The 25,822-nt window shown below is 36.9% G+C and overlaps 1 protein-coding gene across 1 annotated transcript in view; it reads left to right on the plus strand.

Moving 5' to 3' along the window:
* Positions 1–3,036: 3,036 nt before the first annotated feature.
* LOC122813256 (dynein light chain Tctex-type 5-like) overlaps positions 3,037–25,822 on the plus strand; it is a 233,902-nt gene continuing 211,116 nt past the window's right edge. Inside the window, exon 1 of the mRNA XM_044085485.1 lies at positions 3,037–3,565. The gene's annotated coding sequence lies outside the window, so the exon portion shown is untranslated. The remainder of the gene's footprint in view (positions 3,566–25,822) is intronic.

Here is a 25,822-nt window from a genome sequence, read left to right on the forward strand (position 1 = left end):
GTGTGTGTGTGTGTGTGTGTGTGCACTCGCGCGCGTGCACATGCACGCACGAGAGAGAAAGAGAGAGAGAGAGGAAGATAGGGGAAATTAAGAGATGCAAAATCCATAGTTGATTATGATTGCAGTGCCTAGCATACACATCCAAGAATATGACAAACTTTTCTCAGGTGACAATCTTAAGGTCTACTGGCCACAAAAGGGCAGCTTTAAGCATGTTCATAGGCACTGGTCTGCTTGAGCTTTGTTTCATATAATTTCTGAAAGACTCAATCAGAACTAGTTTTTATCTAGTGAAACACATAGAGCCAGATTCCAAAATAGTTGCTCTCGTTGTGGGTATGCCCTGATTCTGAAAGACTTGCCCTCAGTATAAGTGACATACTTCAGTGTCAGGCCTATCAATAAACAGACTTACACCAGGGGCCAGATTGCCTGCGGTGGTGGTGGTGCTGTGGTAGCATTGTCGCCTCACAGTTAGACGTTGCCTGTTCGATTCTCAGTTAGAGCGTCTTCTGTGTAGCGACATGCGTGAATGGGCGTTCCTTCGTTGAAGGTTGTGCATTAGGCCCAGTAAGCCAGTACGTAAAAAAATCTACTGCCAATCATTAGCAGACTGGAGTTCCGCTGTGGCCACCCCTAACCGGGAAAAGCTGAAAGACGCAAACACCAGGGGCCAGATTTTAAAAAACCTGCTCTCAGTGTAAGTAGTCACTTACACTGACAGCAAGTCTTTTGGAAGCAGGTCTATTTGCTGCCCTAACCTGAGATCATACTCGTCACTTTTCTAAGGAAGTTGGCATTTACATACACTATTCCATTCAATAACATATCTCAACAAGGCTGCCATAGTTTAAAACAGTTCTTTTAATGATTTTCATGAGGTAGGCATTACTTCTGGAGTGAAACAGCTTTAGTGTAAAATCACTAATGATGGAACCTGTAAAATCTTCACTTCAGATTCCAAGTGTACATTGCTGATAGTTTGAGTTTTGACATTGTTGTGTTTATGCATTAGTTGGCTAACAAAACTAAAACGTATAACAAAACTCTAAAGACAGGTTAGCTGCATTTATCTGAAAGACATTGGAAGATCAAGATTTAATTTAGAAAGTCCAATAAAAGTTGCAGTTCCCTTGTTTATTTACAGGAGAACTGCTATTGCTAACTCAGTAACAAAAGTCTGGGTTCCTACCATTTCAGCAGAGAGGGACATTTTTGGTATAAACGTCAGATTTTGCTGGGCAAAACATGCCCACGGCCAGTACAAAGGACAGAACTTCACTTTTTGGCCTACATAAAAGCTTATTCTAGTAGCATTTTAGTTGTTTATTCTGTTTCTTATCACATTTAGGTGTTTCAGATACCAAATAAATGTTTTATGCAACTATTACATAAAATATAAGAAATATGTTTGTCCTAAAATCTCAGGACATTTGCCATTTTTTCAATTTCTTTGCAGGACACAACTGCCCAAAGAGGGACTGTCCCTCACAAAGTGGGACAGGTGGTAACCCTAATATACATAGCTTCTTTATTCAGCCTCTGTTTTACAAGTTACAGGGAATCAGAAATGATGACACACTGCTGCAGGAAACTGGACAAGTTATAGGACACAGTCTGACAGTATAGGCAGAGAGATACTGTGGTCACTTATAGGATGAGATGGGTATACTGTAATTGCATTTTGTACTTTCTAAGAAAGGGAAACAGACATTTTGGCAATACTGCAGGAACCTGAATAAGTTATATGATGAAAATTGTCATTATCATGGAGACAGACATTGAGGTCATTTTGTGAATTAGAATCTTTCAGAAATTACATGAAGCAAAGCTCAAACAGAACTGTAAAGGCCTGTTAAGTTGGCAGCATAGACTATCTGCCATTTTACCTACATTTTTTTAAATATTTGCCAGATCATTGCTAGAAATATATGATAATTTCAAATGCTTCACTTTTTATATTTCCCATGACTGTGTGTAGGCATAGTTTAAAGGAAACCAACAGGCTGCAGATCATACGTTTAGTGATTTCGGTTTAAGATGAATCAAAATACTTGTGTTTTGGTTAACCTTCTGGAGATGGAAACACTTCTATTAGTTGATCTCTGCTACAGAAAGAACATGGATAAAGTTAGGTGTTAATTGACTGGAATTTAGTATTTATTTGTCCCATTTCTGTAAAATAACCATGCCTACAAAACTAGAGCCACATCACAAGAAGTTACTGCCCAACCAAACAGTAGCCTAGATTTAGCATGCCTTCAAGAGATTGCCATGTAAACAGAAAAAGCAACTAGTACAACATAACATACTGTGTTGTTGACTTACAAGTATATATACCATGCAGTCTACCTAGAGAATATCCTCAGACCCCCCCCCCCCCAAAAAAAAAAAAACAGCTATGGGATACAATAGAAGTAACAAGCAAATACATTCTAGTTTAAGGTACAAGATTTTCAGGGACATTTCACATAATCATATTATAACATTCATAACACTGTATATCTTACTCCAGCTACATGTTAACAGTAGCCATTCCCCACTATTTTACAAGGGTGTGAACATCCACAATCAGGACCAGGCACAAAATATTCCCAGCCCTTCCGTTCTGGGAGTATAGCTCTACAAATGATATGGAAGTGAGAGTAAAACAATATCTCACTGTCACTGCTTGTTTCACGAGAATGGGATAACAACTGTTGGCTCTCTATTCAAGTCATTTTAAAACTTGAGTGTCTTGGGGTAGATACCTGGTTATCCCAGGCATCAAACAGAATCCATTGGAATGATTAGATCTGCATAGTCATTGTACCATTGCAAGCAAACATTTCATCCTAAAGTTCTGTTTTGCCTTACTGCAACTAATTATTTGGCCCATAAGCAAAGGCACTATTTGTAGAAAGTGAACTGAGCATTTGAAAAACCATATCAGCAGATTGTTTGCAGATCTGTGAACTTTGTTATGCACACATCACATGTGAGTACCACTACCTTCCTTGATAACTACGGAGTCTGTTACTTTTATTTCTGCAGCATTCTTTGCAATATTTTGATACATCTCTGCTTCGTTACATTTCTGTTTACATGAGGCGGTCTGCAGCAGGAACAAGGATTCCTCTCTGAAAGTCGACTGCTAATGTACATCTGGCACTCTACTCTTATGGAAAAGTTATATTTTCTGTTTTGTTTTTTCTTTTTTTAAATATCATGGGGTTGTGAGTCACACAAAAGTTGGGACTTTTATTTGTACAACCTCATAGTCCAGGCTGCTTTATAACTAGCACAGGCAATATTAACAATTACAATTTAAAGATCTGCATGACTTAATAGGCTTTTGGTCACTTACAACTATTTGAAGAGGGAGTGTGAGGGAAAGTAAACAAGGCAGTTAAATAAACAGAACGATACTGTTAGCAACATAAGCGTAAACACCAATCAAGAGAAGCCCTTGGTAAATATGGGCTTATGGAAATTATAGTGCAGAAGTCTGTTTTCATAAAACTAATTTTGGAAATACACACATCAGATTTGAGAACACCACATGGGAGAAATTTAAGTTGTACAGGTAAGAGCTAAACATTTTATATATATTAATGTCAGTGTCTGTATTTTTCCATGTGTTTTGATTTAATGCTTTTTCATCTCTATGCTTGAAACAATTTGTCTAGGTGTAGGTCATCTTAGAATCAGAAATCCCCAGATTTGTTTAGAATTTAAAGGACAACCCCAACCCAAAACTGTGTTCTCTTTAATTTGGTGGATGCTATCATTTTTCTTAGGAGATTAACATCAGGCAAAGTACATCACCTACAGGGCACTAAGGGGATCATAACGTTTTCTTCAAAAGTCTTTATAAGACTATGATTTTCATAGTGGACATGATAAAAAGTCTTTTGCAACAGTTGTTAAGACCATGCATTGTCTGGTAAATAATTTCACTTTTGATAAATGAACCTTTTCCAGAATAAAAAGCAATGCTTTGAATATTTCATTACACATTTCATGTTATCAGGCATGAGCAGATTCTCAAAGAACCTCAGAGTATCATTAGTACCTTTAAATATGTACACTGTTGTACTTGAACATTTTACCTGCATTATTATTAATATCACATTATCATTGTAAATATCAAACAATACTATGTAAGTCTCTAGTGGGAAAACATTGATTACATAGATGATAGATACATAGAAAGAGATGTGTGTGTGTGTGTGTGTGTGTGTGTGTATTTGGGCACCATTCGCGCGCGCACACACACACACACACACATGCACACAATATATATATATATATATATATATATATATATATATATATATATATATATATATGGGTCTACTTTCATTTCTCGACAAACAAAAGTCTGACCCTATTTACACGAAAGTGCACTTAAAAGTGCACTTTCACAAATATTGGTTCACCGAACTGGTAATATAAAAAAAAAAAAACACTGCAGGACGGATTCACACTACAGTGCACTTTCACATGGCCTTTCACAGCCCGGCTAACTCTCTCTAGAATGTGTAAAAACCTGTTAACCAGTTTACTGTGTAATTTAATTTAATCCTGACTTGTGCTCAGGATTAACTGTAACCTGTGGAACTTGTTTAACTTGCTTACTTATGTAATCTCTGTAAATAGTCTGTTTGTAATATGTAATGCTGGTATTATGTAATGCTGTATCTGCTTACCCTTGGAGCTTTTCTCCCCGGGCCTCCGCTGAAAATGGACATGCATCCAGTCGGACTATCCCGGTCAACAAATGTAAAATAAAATAATAAATAAATAAATGGGGTCGTACTTTCGTTTGGTGAAAGAATGAGCTTTCGACAAACAAAAGTAGATCCATATATATATATATATATATATATATATATATATATATATATATATAGATACAATGATAATATGCAAAGAGGTGACAACTCAGATATAATATGAGATGCAGGTAGAAATAGTACATACTGGTTTCCTAGATATATATTCTTATACCTAGCAAGAGTTTGTATGCATACATTAGGGTGCGTGAGGCAGAGCCCACACATCAGGGGGACAGGAAAAGCTTGCCAAGTAATATATGTGCTTTTTTGATTTTTTTTTTTTGTATCACTAAACTAAATGTAGATATATTTTCTTCTTGCGATTGGTCTACTTTTACTTTGTGTGTGTGTGTGTGTGTGTGTGTGTGTGTGTGTGTGTGTGTGTGTGTGTGTGTGCGTGTGTGTGTGTTTGTATGTGTCTGTGTGTCTCTGCACATGCATGTGTGTAGTTGTCATTCTAGCACTTAAGAAATTGCTGTCAATGTAACAGAACACTTACTATTAATGATATATTTATACCAGACATATAGATAGATAGATAGATAGATAGATAGATAGATAGATAGATAGATAGATAGATAGAGATCTAGAGAGAAAAATATGTCTAGTACAAGAATCTGAACATTGTTCTAAGAATGGAGACACCAGCAGTAATAATATCATACATAGTGAAGCAGATGAAAAACATAGTTTAGGGAGGATTCACTCCCCTGCCAAAATTGACAATGAATTCTGCATTCTCCATTACTGACAGAAAAGGCAATTACTTATTGGTCTAAAAAATAATATTTACCTTACTGCTGTTTCAAGGAATTTCAAAGCTTGAAATCATATTTTTTACACTATGTGGAAAAATCCTTGATATGAGCATTTCTTTTTTTTACCAGGAGCATCTATTGCCTCACACGTTCTAAGATGAAATGGCATTCCTCCAAATCACCCATAAGTCCGTGATCTGTGTGTGCATGTGTGTGTCCATCTGCATGTCTGTGCATGTATTTGTGTGTTTGTGTAAGCATTTGTGTGTCTATGTCCATCTGTGTATGTGCACATCCTGAAATGGGTTGACACTCTCTTCAGAATAAAATTCTCACCCTTGCTCCACCTAAGTGCAGGGATATGCTCTGACTCCCACTGACCCTGAAATAGATTAACTAGGTGTTTGGAGAATGGATGGATGAAACAATGAATGAATGTTACATAGTGCAGTAACTTAGACTGCAAAATCTGTACAGCAGAGGATTAGTAACTACCTGTCATTTCATAGGACAACCCTGATTTGGGTACTTAAGTCTTGTAAAAATATGTGAAAAACAATAGACGTCCTGATATATTATGCAAAAATGTTCTCCCTTTCCTGTAAATACTCTAGAAAATTATTATACTGTATAAGAAACATTTTACTATGTCACTTAATAATGGAACAATTGAAATTTTGCAGTACTGATACTTCATTCTTGCTAAAAGGTAAAAATCAGCTGTAACACATTAGGCTTTTATATAATCTTAAATTTTGGTAAGATGTGCTCCAATCTGGGCATTTGGGCATGGGTAGACCTAATCTCAATATTCTATTAATACTTTAAAATTGTTATATTTGATTAGAAACTACAATATTTATATGAACCCTTACAGATAACTGAAGGTATTATAGACTTGTACAAATGTTATTTCAGTAACTGTTACATGTTTTATTATTGTGATAAAAATTCTTAACCTTTCCGGAATGAGAGCATTTGCCACTAAACAATGTAATATAATCTGGTGGAATAATTTCACATTTCAAATCAGCTGAGGAAGTTTTTTCTTTTCTTTTCTTCCATTTTTGCTCTTCTCTTGCACTAATTATCTGGCTGTCCCTGATGGGTTCTTACTGATCCATTTGGTCCCTCCTTGGAGAGAGCCATATGAATCATTTGTTCCTTGAGAGTAAAAGGGGCAAGTGGGCCAGGAGTGAGATTTTCATCTGTACAGGACAACAGCAGTTTACCTTTTAAGCACTATCCTCACTGTGCTTGCCTGACAACCTGCTCAGGGTGGTACATGCAATTAGCATCAATATGGGCACATCTCTCACTTCCATAAGTGACATAATATTTCAAGAAAGCCATGCTCCACTTAAAGCCAGTAGACCTAGAGAGTCTCCAGTCTTAACTGAGGACTCTAACACAGGCCTGTGCACCACTGGGGCATGCCCCATAACCCCCCCCCATAAAAAAGATTTGCTGGTTAAGATATGATAATCTTGTCTTACCTGATCCAGATCCAGCAAGACCCCAGGCCAAGATCACCTTGGTCATCATCAGGGTTTATTTCTCTATGCATTCTGAGATGGTTATCTGTTCTCATAAAGTGATTATTGTAACTCTGGTATTCAAAGGCTACAGAAACGGTGCTGCTACAATTTAAACTATTGTTTGTCTAGAGTTATGTTTCTCTAGTCCTTCAATTTTGGTATTTCTCTGTTACTCATATTAACCAGTTTCACAAGTTCTTTACATGTATACCTAAAATCCTACTATTATATTGAGACCAGATCACATCGATATATGAATTTCCAAGACAATATAGTCCACATATAGCAAGATATTAAGCCAAAATAACTGTTAAAACAAACTTTTTTTAGAACCCGTTAAACACAGAATAAAACTAGTACTTTCATTGTAAACAATCTGGTTCTGCGACCAGCACTACATAAATGCTCCATCGTCACTAACATACTGTAAACTCCTCACTTCATTGCCACTCTCCCACATAGAAATAAAAATCTCACACAAGCATTCTCTTTCTCTAAAGACAAAGTGCTAACACAGAACACAAGGTAATAGGAAAAAATAAGATCAATTGCAAGGACTCAGGGAAAACAGGAATGTTGATAAGGTTCTGCAAACTCCATCCTCAGCTGTGTATTACCCAGAGAAGAGAAACCACTCAGACAATGATCGACCTACACCCTATTTTTTTTCCAAATTTGTTCCTCCACAACCAAGGTCAACAGTCCAGACCTATTAAAAAAGCTATATAAAAAGCATCAAATGAAGATAATTAAATATTTTTTTGCAAACTGTGCAACATTTTCTTATTTATTTTTCCATTAGATCATGCAGATTTCACACTCATAATCTAAGTTTTATCTGTCAGCTTTCTCTGATTTTGCAGAATGTCCTTGATTTTACCTCATATGTTTGGTCTGTTCCTAATACAGTTTGAGTTTTTCTAACAAATCTATGATGATTTCAGTAAATAGACAATGAAAATTATTTAAAATTCAGATTTCTTGTCCTTTAGAAAATGCATGCTAATGCAGGAGCTGTTACTCTAGCAGCTAAGTACTTAAAAGCAATACTTAAAATCTGTCCCTGATTTTGCTCCTTTGTCTCCCAATTTTTTATTTATTTTTTTTTTGCTTTCTCCCTGATTCTTGAGTAAGAGGTTAAAATGTATGGCTCCAGCACTCAGAGTGAATACTGTGCCTCCCACACCACAACCTTTGCTTATAACTAAGGGCCAGATTCCAAGAGCTACAGTGTAAGTCTGCCCTGATTACGAAAAACTTGTTCTCAGTGTAAGTGACTTACTTCATTTGGTGTAAGGCTCATCTACAAACAGACTTACAATGGGGGCTAGATTACAAAAGACCTGCTCTCAAGTGAAAGTGGTCACTTACAGTGAGAGCGAGTCTTTTGGAATTGGGGTCTAATTGTATCTTCATCCTTGCAAGAATTTTTCTCTCGGAGTCTGTACTGCTAAGGGGCTTTGTCCAGATAGAATATTTCAGTCAACAATCTGTAATAAAAACTCTAATAAGTGGTCTAATTAACTGTCTTTGTCTTGTGTAGTGAAGCTCTACTATTCTAAAATATTATACAATGTGCTCAGCCAAAACTGCAAAAAGCAACATTATTTTTATAAACTTAATTAATGACACTTTGCATGTTCCCTAAAATGAAAGGCAATATTAATATTCACAAAATATTACTTTATACCATCACATGTAGGGAAAAACTTGTCAAGCTATCAGTTTCTTTATTTGCTAAGAATTGTACATAAGTGCTTCAGAACATCTTCTCCAGATATTATTTTATTAAAACTACTTTTGTGGATTTTGAAAGAAAAAAAAACTTGTAAGGAGTGAATGCTTCCCCAAATATTTCACTGTTAGAAGTAAATAAGCTGTCATATTTAATGTCAAGATTCTTATCAGACCAATGATCGAGTACAATGCCCCATTCAGGATGTATCTCACCCGACATCTGCAGCAATTGGAGAGACCCCAAAAGTTCCTCACCAAAAGGATAAAGGGACTCCAAAATCTGTCATATGCTGCCAGATTGAAGAAACTCCAGCTCTATTCAGTCGCATACCGTCTGCTCAGAGGTGACATGTGCCTGACATACAAGGCCATGTCCAACCCGGAATTAATGGACATGCTCCACCTCAAAAAATCCAAATCCACCAAAACCACTAGAGCAAGCGACTTAAACCTTAGCACGGATATAAATAGGACGTGCTGGAGGGATAGATTTATCACTCAGAGACTCCCTATGCTGTGGAATAAAATCCCGGTCCATGTGAGGCAGAGCACCTCGCTGACTCTGTTCAAGAGAAATCTAGACCTGTGGATGGGAGATCGTAGGTTTACCCCGGGAATCATCTCTGTGTCACTGCTGGACAGAGGCACAACAAACTAATGGGCACAGTATTTTTTCATATAAGGGGTGGCGTAAGCCACAAAAATTTGGGCTAGGCTTATAAATGCCTTAGGGCAGATAACCTAGTATAAACCTATGAACCTATGAACATAAGAAACAGATTTGTTCTTCTAAGACAAATAGAATGCTGAAAGATTGAAACATAGTGTTATTTCTCATCTAAGCAGATTCCTACAGGAAACATGGCAAAATAATTTATGTTTCAATGATCTATGGCAAAGGTGAATGATATTAAAATAATCAGTGGCACTCAGTATCAGAAAATTAAACATATTTTTATTTGTTAGTAGAAAAGCAGATCACTAGAGATGACTTTTAGAGATGTAGGTACCTTAGTACATCAACATTCTTAAGACCTTTTGAAAATATAAGAAGACAAAAACAAAAACAAGACCTATAGGAACAAAGTAAGAATTCATGGGTTGCTAGAGGATACAGAAAAAGAAAGAAGTGGCTGGGTTTCTTCCAAACTGGAGTCCTCAAATGTTTTTAGTAAACAAAGTTCACTGGGATTTCCAGAACAAATAAGAAAAAAAGATACGTTTGTGCATAACTAAGCATGATTAAGAGTTGACATGAATTACTTAGTATTACCATAATGTGAACAACTATCTTTAATAAACACAAGCCAGAAATCTATACAGGTTACTGTCAAAACAAAAGGGATTGACCACAAGTGAAGTTTTAAAAATAGGCATGTTACATCAATGAAAATACAGGCCACATCATAAAAACTTTGAAAAATAAATCTCATTTACATTTGCCATAATTATTTGCATTTAGAGTTCCAGATTACAAGACAGGTAAAGCACTCCGGCATAATCCAGGCTCTAGAAATAAAGGTTTTCCAATATTTTTTAAAGCTGCATTGGTTTTATCTAACCACTGTCTCATACAGAACTTCATCTAGGCTGTTATGCATCAGAATAACACATTTTAAGCTTGGTCACTTTTTGAACGGAACTGTACCATTTACAGTGTTATCAAAGGTTATTTCCATTTTTTAAGTCCGCTGAGAAGACCTGACTATATATATATATATATATATATATATATATATATATATATATATATATATATATAAAAGCACTACAAAATCCTGAAACCCAAAATCCTGAGACCAAAATCTTGAAAGTTCAAAATACTGAAAACTCAAAATACTGAATTTCATAGTACTGAAAACACACAGGTTACCAACACTTACTATATTCCAACACAAGTACATGGTTTGGCTTGTACCTCAGAGAAATATATTCCAAATAGCAGGGGCCCAAGACCAATCCCTCGGGTACGCTACTCGTTACGGGTCTACTACTTGAGGTAGCTTCCCATATTTTGACTGAGTGAGTTCTCTCAGTGAGCCAGTTAGCTACCCATCTGGTCACATATGCATTTACACCAAGCTGGGATAGTTTATCTATTATGCTCGAGTGGGGAATATTGTCTAAGGCCTTGGCCAGGTCACGGTAGGCAGCATGCATGATCTTCCCCTTGTTCATGGCTTTGGTGACTGACTCAAAGAAGGGTTTAACTCTGAGAACTGTCAGGTACAACTACTCTGTGACTATTCTGATTACTTTGTTTATAGATTAAGTTCTTACTGTGTCTTCTTGTATTCTGTGTTTGTTTTATTGCAGTGTTGATTTACTTTAAATTTGTTTTTCTGTGGAATTGCAAAAGTCTTAGAAGATTAATAGTTTCATAGATTCTCACTAAGCTGATGGCCATGGAGACCATTGAGAAGCTCAGTCACATCACCCAATCTTGGTGAGAGACTGATGCTGTCCTCCCATTAAGTAGGGTTTCTGCACATATCCCAAATGAAAATTTGTGATCCTCCATCTAGCTGTTTTTAAAGGTTACTAGTAAGGTACTCTGCTGGATCAGTAAGGGTAGCCAATTCCAAAAATGGGGGACACATTAGGTTGGCTATCTTTCATGCCATCTAGAGTTGGTGTAGCAATATAGGTTTAGGTCTCTAGAATGGGTGCTTTCTTTACCAATGATATTATTAAGGTGAAGGAGTTCAAAGAGTGCTGGGTCATTCATAGTACAAAAGGTTAAGCAGAGATCTCATCTCAGGAGTCTGTATGATGACAAGTAGAGGTGAAAAGGTATTTAATCTAGCAGAGTAACTAAAGGGACTGAGACCTGAGATCATTTTGGTGAGGAAATATCGAGGTCTTTCAAGCTTGTTTTTATGCTTTGTGAGGCACATCCCAAAGGGTGCATTATATGCAATGGTGGGCCTAATAGGGGATGAAAAAAGTGGGATTATAACTGATCTGGACCTTGAGGAGATGACACAAAGGATAACTTGCATAAGGGAGAAAGATTTTCTAACTACCACACTTCTAGTTCAGGACCAGGAAACAAACATTAGTATTGCATTCTTTGACTGCAAAAGGATTAATTATATATGAATTGAAGAGAGGCTGAGAAATAACATTTTATTTATGGTGAAGAGAACAGGACAATGTTTAATTCTGAGAGCTGCCACAAAATATAATGAAGGCACTTATGAAACCAGACTGTTCTGTTAGTTTTCCCCCACATCATCCACCATGTTTATGTTGCCTTTAAACCCCGTGGCTCTTGAGCTGCCCACTACTTTGTCCATCTCATATTAGAAGCCCTTCTCAGTCTTATCATCTGCTTGTAATACAAGTGCTACAAGTTCACATTGGGAAGGCCATCTGCTTAAATTTACAAAAACATCAGTTGCCCTCCCATTCACGTTTTTCCAGCCAGTAGGTGTACATTGCAGTACCAACAGCATTAATCCCACCCTGCAGCTAACTTTTACATCTCTGACTTAGTTTCTACTAATCCTTAGAAAATGAGCAGATCCCACCATATAGGTTTCCTGAAGACAGCAAATATTGACATCCATATTACAAACCCAATGCAAGAACAATTTTTTTTGAAAAAAAAAAAACTTCTTTGCCATTTAAATTCCATGACATAACTCTTACTGACTTCATAATCACTTGTTTAAAGAATTAATGGTAACTTAAAAACATGTAAAGGTAGATCCAATTGAATTATGGCTAGAGTTAATTTAAAAGGAATACTTGTGCAAGAAAATGTATGGACATGCTTGGAAGATCTAATTTCAAAACTTGTAAAATAGTTAAGTATAGAATACAGCAGAACTAGTAAGAAATATAAATGGTTTAGTAGATGCTAATGAAGAAACCTACCTCCCCAGATCAAATCGTATATATGCCTAGAACTGCTCCTGCTATTAAACACTACTACTACTAATTGGTTAACTCTAACAACAATAAGGATAGCTAAAACAAGCTGACAAACTGTCAGCCTAACTAACCCTCGCAAATTATACTCAACTATACTTCCTAAATAACCTGTAGAAGACTAACTATCCCACCAATGAACTTCTTAAACTTCTAACATGGGGGGGGGGGGGGCTGCAAATAAATTAGACTAAAAGTGATGTGTGGAAAATCCATTTAACAACTCATGTTGGAAAAGAACAAGGATTCTTTATGACTTGGAAGAATTATCAAAGGTAACTACAGCTGATAATTAAATCCGAACTTGCATTTTTAAAAATTAAAAATATATTAAGTACAAGTATCTCTAAATTATTCTAGATAGCCAGATTTATGCTTTTGATATTGGCCAACCAGTTTTAGAACTGATATTACCTTAAACATTACAAACACTCTAAACTGCTACAAAAGAACAAATGTCTTCTATAGCTTACAAAACTCAAGTAAGGAAACTACCACAACTGTATCAGCTGTACAATACAAGCTGAATATTTTGAATGTCAGATTACATACATATAGCTAATACTGAATTGTCCATAATGGGAAAATTGTAGTATTTAGATGCAGTACCACCTGTTAGGTTCAAAAGTATTCTGTAAGATTAATAATATTATTAACTGTGTCTTTTGCTCAAGACTCTTGGAAGCATGGAAAACCCTGAACCATGATAACAAAGTTTTTCATCAAAATGCTTTCTTTGGTATGTACCTAACCAGGCAAATCCAACCACTGGAACATCCACAGAGCTTCTTCACTAAAAGAATAAAGGACATAAATAGCATATCCTATGCAGACCTCATCAAAGCTCTACCCTGTATTCTGTCTCCTACAAACTGTTGAAGGGAGACCTATGCCAGGCATATAACTCATTGCCAGACCCCACCCTGATGGACCTCCTGCATATCCACAAAAGAAACAGTAACATAATTATCAATTCTAAAGAGTTAAACCTTACATGTGATACAGATAGGACCTACTAGAGAGACAGGTATGTATCCCAGAGACTACCCCTTCTCTGGAACAAGCTTCCCATCCATATGAAATACAGTTCCTCCCTAACCCAGTTTAAGTGTAACTTGGACAATTGGATGGGCAATAGGAAATTCATCCCGGGTTTGGCAACTACGTCTCTAATGGACACACACATCCTGTAAATGGTTAATTTCCCAGGCCTCTGCTTGTAAGTGTTTCAACACCCAAGCCCCTGCTTACACTTATCAAGCATTCCAGAACTTGTCAGTGACTTCAAATGCATGGTTAGGCTTAAAAAGCCCTAGTGGTCAGTAGCCTAGTATACATCTATGAACCTATGAACCTAAGGGAAGAAAAAATCTTTAATTTCAATTCTGCTTGAATATTTTCATTTGTATTTATAGTGGCATGTGTGATGATAATGCTTTTTGTATTTTTCTGCAATTTTCTGTATTTAGCCCAAAAAGGTTATCTGTCTGTATTTTTTAACTTTTCTGGGACCTTGCTCTTGTAGCGTCATTTGCAATTGTGGACCAACTATAAATTACTGCAAGATCTGAACATTATTTATACATTATACTGCACTAATATCTCCATAAGTAGAATTACTTGTAAAACTTAGCTGTTTGTATTTTGAACTTGGTCTGGGACCTTAGTCTTGTAGTTTTATTTATAATTCCGGAAGAATTTTGAACTAGAGCAGGATCTGAGCCTCATTTAGTCATTTATTACTAGATTTTTCCATTAGATGTGTTAATGATAAATCTCTCTACTTAATCTGGTCCTTAGACAGTAGTCTACATTGCAGTAGTGGCAGTGCTGTAATTTTTGCCAAAGGATTTTCTGCTTCTGAGCTTCTACAGCTGTTTACTTTCCAGTTTTGTTTCTAGAGTCTTATATTCTGTTTATCATTTGCCTGTTTAAAGTCACATTCCAGTGTCTTTCTGATACATTGCTACTATCTTTCCCCAGTTCTTGTGTCTACCCAAGACCCCACTGACACATTAAGCAATGCTCTCCCTGCTGTCCTCTACTGTTTGTACACTAATGCAGTTTTCCCTCCCCCACTGTTAAAGCTAAAGTTTAATTGTAATCTACCTGGAGTCATTGACCTGTAGCTGAGAGTCACAGAACTTTGAGAACTGTGACTTGCCACAGGTTCTGAAGTCACAGAGATTCACTATTGGCTTTATTTGACTGGAGCCCTCTCTAGCTACATTACCCACTGTTTTGTCAACTGGCTCACAGATGGGATGCAGGAGATCAAAATAAGAGAAGCTACCTCTACAAAGTGACCAGTCATTAGTGGAGTTCCCCAGGGTTCAGTGCTGGGACCTTTCCCATTTGGCATCTAATTCTCTGAAGTGAAAGTTGATGCCAAAGGGTCCTGGCTAACTAGGTTTGTAGATGACTGCAAGCTAGGAGCTATTACTGAATCCCCAAATGACTTAGCCATTGTGTCCCTCTTTACTCAGTCCTCATTAGGACAATCATTAAGTAAAATGCCCGATTTGCAAGTATCTGTCCTGACACATGCAACAACTGGAATGCCCAGAGATACCTTACCACAAAGATACAAGACCTAAACAGTAAGTCCTACATGGGCCACTGACACTATACTCTGTATCCTACATATTGCTAAAAAATAACCTGTGTCTGGCATTCAACACTGGCAGATCCAGGAATTTACCTAATAGGGGGCACAGTCTGGAAAGTCAACTAGCAGGGTGGGGAAGTGGGGTACAGGAAAAGTGTCTTTTTACAGTTTAATGCTCTTTCACTGTCTTTAAACACCATTTTCATTATGTTACAAGACTCTTAATCACAAAGACCAACAGGTCCTAGGAGGGGTGAGGGGGCACATCTTGTTCACAGGAGGTCATAAATGCCAGTGTTGGCTGACTATCTTCTTTCTCAAGTCAAAGTCCATAAAGACTCAAAAATTTCTATAGCCTCAATAATTTCCTTAATTCAGGTCTATCTAAAGAGTGAACTTCTGTCATGCCTAAATTGTGCTCAGTGGAAATGGCAGTCACCCCAGCTTTAGCTTTGGGAAATTGCTTTGCTGATTTTTGGAGAACACTACTTACATCATCCAGCTGTCCTCTGAATATCATATTCCATGGACAAGCTTTCAGGGACAACTGGTTTAACTGCTTGTTGATGCATGTTAACATTTTTACAGGTACAGTACTTTTATTAACTGTGCAGTATTTGGCTATAAATGATTGACATGCATAATTCAAACCTGCATGTTTAAATAAATGGGAAGACAATTACTTTTTTCACAAATAGTGGTCTGCTACCATTTTTCAGCATAACTGCTCCAGAAGGAAGGTTTTACAGCAGTTTCCAGTACCTCTGATATAAAGACCACAATGGCCTTATTGCCTAAGGTAGAGCAGTTACTTGGATAAAATAATTTGGGAGAAGAAGTGAGTCATCGATAACTAGCAAATACTAAAAGAACATAGGACTGAGTATATAATGTATTCAAAGAATGCTGCTGACAGGGGAAACACAGTCCTCTGACAATGAATGCAAAGGAGGTAGTAGGTAAGATGGATGTGCAATAAAAAACAAAGGTATAAGTAGAAGGCAGAATAAATTGGAATAGAAAAGCAACCAAAGTCAGTATATATTGTGCACTCTAACATGGATAGATTTTCACAGCATGCACATAAAATTGTTTTGAGGCATATATTAAAAAGGATATCCTTAGAACTGACTGTAAATAACTATGTATTTGTTTGTTTACTAATGATAATGGACCAGTTCAGACACAGCATAGGTGACCTTCAGAATGAAAAGGCTGGATGAGTTACAGCCTTGAAGTATGCCCACACACATTAACTCTGCATTATCAGGCAAGAACTAAGACAAAATAGCATTGCATATTTATACAACAGCATTACCAGATGCAGAATGTCTAATGCATTCTCAGTAAAAGACATGGGTTAGTAAACAGTGTGGAAGCTCAGCATTACTACTACTTATAAAAACACTGGTCAATCTCAGAGCCATTTAAAAACTACTTTCATATTGGGAACCTCATGCAAATTGATAACTCTAATATATCACATTCTAGCATTCCAGAAGAAGTTTATAGATAAACATAATTACTGCTAAAATATAATTATAAATGTGCATTACATTTAAGTAGGCTGATTTGTACGATTACTGCTAAAATGTCACCTGCAGAGCCTTCAGAACTGCAAATAATTTTCAAAGGAATATAAACAATCATACTAAGAGTAGCAGCGGTGGTGCAGCGGTAGCATTGTCGCCTCACAGCAAGAGGTTCTCCTGTTCGATTCTCAGCTGGAGCGCCTTCTGTGTGGAGTCTGCATGTCCTCCCTGTGGTCGAGTGGCATTCAAAAGACATGCGTGAATGGGCATGCCTTGGTTGAAGGTTGGGCATCGAGCTAGCACCTCGGCACTGTAAAAATCTATTGCCAATCATTAGTGAACCAGAGTTCCTCTGTGGCAACCCCTAACCAGGAAAATCCGAAAGAAGAACAACAACATAAACAATCAGACTAATAAAGATATTAGCAGACGCAATTAAATATCAATCACTTTTAACAAAGAATGTCATTCATTTGCTCATTCCCTGATACTTACTTTATCCAGTCTGGATGACACGAGAAGTTAGAACTTGTTCCCACATTCAGTAGAAAGCAGGAAAATTAATCCTGCGTTTGAAGACAGTCTTTTACATGCAACTGTGGGTAACTTGAAAGGTAAGCATTTCACTAGGTCATGACTTTTAGATGCAGGAGGAAAAGAAATCAACAAGTAAAACCACATGTAGACACAAAGAAGACTTTAGTATCTGCATACACAGAGTCCCAAATGCGAATAAAGATGGAGAAAAAAGATCCGGGAAGCAGAATCTCTAACCACTAAACCACCATGGTAACACTGAACTTTTCCTACAAAAATAAGTTCACAGGATAAAGAACACTTCACAGGATGTTCACAACCATTTGTTTGTTAGTTAAAAGTCAGACATTTCAGATCGTATCTAAAACCTCACTCATAAAATACTAAGTGCTTTCTTCAGTTTAGTGGTCAGCACTATTACTATAATGTGCACATCTACACCAATGAATAATAAACGCTCAGATTACAGACTATCTCATAATTAACAGCAGGAAAATAATATTGAAAATCAATTATAAAACTAATTATCTCACAAAGTTAATCTGTATGCATTCTGTGAAGTTAACATTATTCAATGTAATATAATTCAAGCAAGAGGAACACAGAAGAGCACAAGAATATTAAACAAAATGTCCGAGCACATTTTCCTGTCATACATTAGGTTGTACACTGCCGCACCAAGAGAATATTGCTGAGTAAAGTGTCATTTCATATTATGCATCTGACAACTGATACCATATCAGTGCTCAGGTTACAGTGGCAGGGTGTGCAGATAATATCCAAGGAAACAACTTAACCTAACAGCATTATGCTGAGAGGTGAGTTCTGCATTTTGCTGCATTTAATCAATGATATAGAAAGGCAAGGTACAATGTTTCAGGTTGTGTAGTCTTATGTAGACTCAGATGTTTTCAGTATAGAAAATTGGACCCAGACTCTCTAACTTATTTTACATTATAGTTCCAAGCACACAAAGTTTACAGTTCCTTAACATAGCACTTTTTCAGAGAGAGTTATCTATTCATAACTGGCGTACGCATTACAATAAGTGTAAATCTGATGTTTCTATTAACTGTATCCCAAAAATAACATAGGGTCATGTAATGCTGGCAACATCTGATGGCAAACTAAAGCTTTCATTAAATACACGCTCCTAATGGAGGAGAAATGTTATTGCAAGAATAAGTTACACTGTAGTCCTGACTTTTTATATGAAATAAATTACTTGTAATATAAACCCCAAGTTTATAAGCCAAAACAGTTCTACTTAAATCTGTCACAAGAACACATTAGAAATACTCTGTGGCACAAAACAGAGTCTCATAGAATTTATAGTTGTTAAACTCAGTATAACATGTAGCTATACTGCTTCATTTATTATCATTTTGCAGAAATAATAAAATTCCTAGCTACTTTTAATTTGGCACATATTTGTAGAGTAAATATACATTTTTATCAGAAGCCTAAATAGAACATAAGTTTAGAAGTTAAAATAGATGTTATTGTCTGGCATTAAAGACCCATTACAGCCGAGTTGCAGGAAAGTTCTGCATAGTCTTATCAGGAGCATTTATATTCCACCAGCCACAAAATTGTGACAGTTGGGCGAGAACAGAGAAATAAAATAATACAGGCAAGGTTGCAAGGTAGTAATTGCAGGTATTTAATTTAGAAAATACATAACTGTAGAAAAATGAAGAATACTCGCAGCTGGGCTGTCAAGTATAAGACTGTAATTGACATAACTGTAAATGTAATATATAAGGAGTGCATCTCAGGGTAATGCATATTTAATTATTTCAGTTATTGACATACTTGCTCAGAGGATTTTGCTCCAGAACACTTAAAGAATTTTGATACAGAACATAATTTTTAAATGAAAATGCTATTGTAGTACTTTAGCTGGAAAGAATAGTAGTTTAGAAAATCTGAATGTAATTATAGAATGAGAGAAAGAGAAAATACGTTTCTCCTGAAGTGCTTAAAACTAGATGCAAATGTTTCTTATGTAAATGGCTAATAAAGGCATACATTATATAGAATCTATGTTTTTAGATGCTACAAGAAAAATATAGAGCTGAATTGGTCCCTTCAATCACAGAAGGGAAAATGACTGTTAATGCTGAGCATTGAAATAGTTATAGATTGAATCAGTGTTGTAAATGGGAGACAGTGATAAATTCAGAAGTATGCAAGTCAATGTACATGGGAAATCCATGCATGCATGCCAGGGCACCCTTCCTTATAAAAAAGGGAGGACATAATGTGCCTTGTATGTGCTGGGGTACCATTTTACAGTCCTAAATATAGTTAATGATGGAAAGTCAGAAATCAAATCAACTTGCACAGACAAATATGATGCATTACTGTCTTCTGTGTGGAGGCATGCGTGAATGGGCGTGCCTTCGTTGAAGGTTGTGCGTCAGGGCTGGTAACTCGGCACGTAAAAATTCACTACCAATCATTAGCGGACCGGAGTTCCACTGTGGCGACCCTTAGCTGGGATAAGCCGAAAGACACAACACCAACAACAACAACAACTGTTTCATTTATCTAATTTTGAAGGTAAACTTACATTTTCTTAACTATATTTTGTTTCCCCTTGCACAGAGCATTACTTTTGACATGACAAGTAATCACTAACATCAGTGGATTTGACTTTTACTGAAAAGCAGCAGTGAGCTCTTACTGCTTTAAGAGGCTATTAGCCACGCCAGCTATCAGAACCTTAATACTAAGAGCTCTAGAAGCTCAGCTTTTTACCTCATTACTAAACACGTCTTTGGAAAATATTCCAGATTTTGTCTTCCTTTTCTGCTTATATGGGTTAAAAGGAAAATGCACTGCCAAATGAGGTACAGTCCCAACTGTGTACTATTTTGACAGTGCATAATCTGATGAACAGAATACTGCAGAATGGCTCTTTCTGACTAGCAGCTAAAACAGATATATCACAGCCTCTACAGCTCCCGTTCACACACTGTCTGGGCTCATCGTATGATCTGGAGCTACTTCAAGTACTAATAAATTAGCAGTCCTAATTTAAATGTTTTTTTTTTTCACTATTCTCTCCTGGAAACAAGATAATCACTACTCACTTGTCCTCAATGAGCTTCTTCCTAAACACACTTCAAGACACAGCTAGAGGAGCCATTCAGCATGTTAGGATCAGGTCATCTGACTGCCACCTCCAGTTGCATCTCTTATTATGACTGATGAAGAATGTAAAAAAAATAAATAAATAAGCACAGGATGAAATGGAAAAATGCACAGTCAAGTGGTACATTTTTTTCCACAAAAATACAGTAAATACTTTTTTGCGCCAGTTGTTTGTGTCATGGGTTAAAAAGAGGTGTGGTCCACCTCTGTGCCAAAGCCTAAATCCACCACTGTATAAGGCATACATTGACACAATAACACAATAATGACAGACTTACTGTGCATCAGCAAGCTAAATGACAGCAGAAATACTTGGCTTAGGACTCTAAACCTCTACCACAATATCAACAGAATGGTTTGGAGGGACAGATATATTTTGCAGAGGACACCACTGCTCTGTAACAGACTCTCCAGCCACATAAAATTTATCCCTGACCATATTCAAGCATAACTTGGATCTATGGATGAGTAATAGAAAATTTACTCCACGACTGCCCCCTCTACTAATAATGGACTGAGGCAGCCCCTAAATACTTAAATAAAATGCAAGGGTCCCCAGATTATCTGTGGTATGATCCAAGCTATTCTCACTAGAGATAATATATAATTATCAAAAATGGGATGGGAAATGCTAATCTAACACCAAATGGGATAGGTGAATTTAAGTACCATAAGGGAAATTGGATAGGCTTAAAATGGCCCACAAGTACAGCTAGCCTAGTACTTAGCTATGAACCTATGAACTGTGTGGAAGCCAGGTGAAACTGAAGTGGAACTCCATCAGCCTGAAGGTGCCAGCAGCAAACAGCTGTACTGTGAAACAATGAGTTCAAAGAGGAACATTTTAAAAATTATTATGGTCATGGCTATGGGTAATGATTCTGACAGCATGTTAATTCAGTGAAGAGAACAAATAAAGGACACAGTAGTGCAGAACTTTGCAGTTACTTTTCATTGACCTAAAAAGATAGTTATGTACAAAAAAAATGCACTTACAGAAAACTGCCAGTACACTGTAAAAAACTTGCAACAGTAAGTACTGGCCAAGACAAACAACCCCTTTAGAAGTATAAGGGTCAGTGAGCTTGTAGTTTGCTGTTGTGCTATTTGATGATACCCTTAGAATTACGTTATCTATGATGCAGAAAACTTTGAATTTAAATACCATCTGCACCTACTTAACATTCAGAGTGAACAATGCTAGAGAAAACAGTATCCCAGACAAAACGTACTTCAGAAACAAACATGCAGGATCAGCAAAGGCAACGCCTGTAAAGTAGGATTATACAAAGGGGCAGCAAAACATTTAAAGTACACTTTTTATTATCAAGTCCCAGTGTATAAAATAAATATATATTGACTTAGATCACCTCATAAGCTGACCTAGAACCAGAAAGTGGGTGAATATTTGTCTGAATTCAGTTGTAAGTAGACGCTTGTCAATTCAGTATGAGCAAAGCATAACCTGAGGTTATAACACACGTCGAGAAAAGAGTACCACTGTTTTATATGCTATAGCAAATATGTGTAGCTGCCAGCATCAGCCATCACTGTATTAACATACATTTCATAGCAATTTTTTACTACCAAAATGGAGGGAGAATAAAAGGAAAGCATTGGCACCTCACTAATATACAGGCAAATAACTATGTTAATCCATACCTAAGATTCTACCCACTTAACACAAATGATTGATCAGAACAAAAGAGCACAGTCTTAACATGGTACCTTATGCACCACTTGCTTGCAGAACTTCACTCCAGCTGGTCCACGCAGGTAGAGTCATCATTACACTATTCATAGATTTCTTTAAAGCTTTTGATACATTCAGTTATGACCTTTTACTTCATGGTCTTCTATAACTACAATGCTGCAATGCTGTTGTTCTGTGGTTCACTTCCTAACTGCAGGAAAGAGTAGTCTGTAACATTTAACATCTTTACATCCCAAATAATAATTTTTAATATCAGTGTCCCACAAATATCTATTCTTGGACCATTACTATTTTCAGTCTTTACCAGTGATATATTTCTAGACCCCAACAATTTGAAATTGCTTCAATATGCAGATGAAGCCACAGTTTTAAGCAGTGCTCCTAACATTACTGCTGCTGTTTTCTATATGCAAGCCTCTAAAAGCACTCTACCGTTATGGCTAAAGGGCTCAAAATTCATTGTAAACAAAAAAAGAATCAAATAAAAGCTCTTTGACTAGAATAACTCTCTGTTTTTCTCTCCCACTGCAACATTGAACAATAACAGAATTCAAGTAATAGAACACTACAAATACTTAGGTGTTTACTATTGACAACAAACTTTCATTCCTAGAATATGCTAATACTGTAGTGCATGGCATACAGAAAAAGCTAGGCATCTTCTGCTGAAAGAGGTACTGATCTCCTGAATCCAAGATTACCCTGGCTGACATGCTAATCATATCAAAGCTATTTTATGGCTTCTTGCTTTTTGGTAACCTAAACAAATCAATGCAATCTAAACTTGAATCCACTTACTATAAAATTGCTAAATTCATAGCACAGTACATAATAGGAATTCATACTAGACGCATTCTCAACAAACTTAATTGAATGACCTTCTCAAGAAAAGTAAACTTCATCCATTTTACTTTCACTCAGAATTTCTCTCAAGTATAAACAACAACTTAAACATATTAACAACTGTAGACTATCCTGGTATAACTTTTCCAAGTCTATTGTGTTTCTAATACTATTTTATGGCAAGAAGCCATAAAATAGCATTTCAACAATACCTTCTTACAAATTCTAAACCAACATGCACCATCCCGATTAGTTAAAATCAGATCCAAAGCAGCTCCTTGGCTCTCTGCTATTACTAAACAAACTATGAGAGCGAGAAATAAATCATGGTCAAAATGGAGATCCACTAAAAACCCCACTGACCATCAAACCTTCAAACATCTAAGAAACAAAACAAAGAAACTTGTCATCCTAGATAAAAACTATAACTTTCAACACCAACAAAACCATAACCAAAACCCGAAAAAATTCTGGTCAGGAATTAATAAACTTCTCCACCCAGGCAATACCAAAACACCTACCCCAGCTAGCTTAGCACAAAAACAACCTAGCATCATAGCCAACACCTTTAACAATTTCTTCTCTCAAACTGTTAACTCACTTGCAAGCACTATGACTCCACCCCCCTCCCTCCAAACTACCCCCATCCCCAGCAGTACCTATACACTAAAACTTGAAGCCGTCTCAACTACCTATATACAGAAACTACTGTCTAAACTAAAACCCTGTACACCCTCGGCTGACAAACTTCCAGCTGAATACCTTCAATTAGCTGCAAAAGAAATAGCATACCCAGTATCCATCTTAATAAACAGAACCATAACAGAATCCAAAATTCCATCCTGCTGGAAAATCTCCCACATTATTCCACTCCACAAAGGTGGAAACTCTAATGAACTATCCAATTTTAGACCTATTGCCCTTCTATCGCCTCTATCAAAAATAATGGAACGCTGTATTCACCATCAACTCCTAAACTATCTCTTAAATAACAACCTGCTTGTAGACTCTCAACATGGCTTCAGACCCTACCACAGCACTACTACTGCCCTTCTTTCCTTCTCTGATACCATAAATAAAAATCGAAATAAAAACCTATTCTCTTCCGCACTGTTTCTAGACCTCTCAAAAGCATTTGATATGGTCAACCATCAACTTCTCCTTGATACCTTAAAATCTCTATCACTGGACTCTCTAGCCTTACAGTGGTTCAATTCCTATTTAACTAATAGGAAACAAGCTGTACTGTGGGACAACCATCTATCCACTCTACTCCCTGTCACTATTGGTGTCCCACAAGGATCTATCCTAGGCCCCCTACTTTTCTCCATCTTCATCAACAATCTGCCCAATTCCCTACCAACATCCACATGCATACAATATGCAGATGATTCCACTCTCATCTGCTCCGCCCCTACCCCAGCAGAACTCCACTCCACTACCCAAGCAGTCTTTACTGCAGCAGAAAATTGGTTTCAACATATCTGTCTCCTCCTGAATCCCAAAAAAACAAAACTATTACTATTTACCCCTACCTCTAAATCCACCCCTATCTCTTTCTCTATAACATCCTGTAATGGCACTATCATCGAACCTGACAACTGCACTAAACTCCTAGGCGTCACCATAGATAACCAGCTTAACTTCGACTGTCATATTGATTTAACTATCAAAACTGTTAATAAAAAGATTGGTGCCCTATACAGACTGAAGCCCTATCTCACTGCTTCTTCCCGAGTAGCCCTAGCCCAAACTCACCTTATCTCTACACTAACCTACGCCTCCCCCTCCTTTGTCAACTTATCTAAGGGTAATCTTCAGAAACTGAATACTGCCTACCACAGTATAGCCAGATTTGCCACTGGCTCACCTTTCCAAACTCACCACTGTCTTAACTTAAAGAAACTCAACTGGCTTGAACTCCCAAACCTTATACTCCTACAACAACTAATCATCACCTTCAAAATTCTTCATTACCCTTCCAACATTCCAATACTAAATAATGTCATCACACCTTATAAGAATCTCAAGACACTCAGATCAGCCAACAAGCTATTAGTTACTACCTTGAAATCTCATAATAAATCAGGTGATTCCCTATTTGCAAACACTATCGGTTCATACTGGAATAAACTTCCCACTGAACTGACCTCCCTAACATCATGTCACCTTTTCAGAAACAGATAAAACCACCTACTAATCCACTGGCTTTGCCCCTGCTCTAATCCCGACTGAGCATACTACTGGTCATTACTCTGAACAGTCTGCTACTTTCATTCTTTACTCTCCCATTCTTACCTAGACTAACATTTTTAGCCCCTTCTCTGGTCCTTCACCCTTTTCCCTTATCTCATTGCCTATATACCTCACTCTCCTTTTTAACTTTACTTTCTTAACATTTAACTTGATAAAATACCATTACCCTATCTAAACATACTCTACCCACACTTTTCTTTTTCCTCCTATCCCTTTTTTCCCTTAACTTTACTACCAATATACCTCCTTACCTTCTAACTTGCTTTTTTAACACTTCTAACTACTAGCTTTCTTTCACTCTGTTAATTACCAATTCTGTCCTCTACCTTCTGACCAATGATTAATTTTATGTACCTACACTTCAGATATCCTTAACTCAACTGT

Source organism: Protopterus annectens, chromosome 10.part0, assembly GCF_019279795.1.
Source record: "Protopterus annectens isolate FY-2018-M chromosome 10.part0, PAN1.0, whole genome shotgun sequence".
NCBI lineage: Eukaryota > Metazoa > Chordata > Ceratodontiformes > Protopteridae > Protopterus > Protopterus annectens.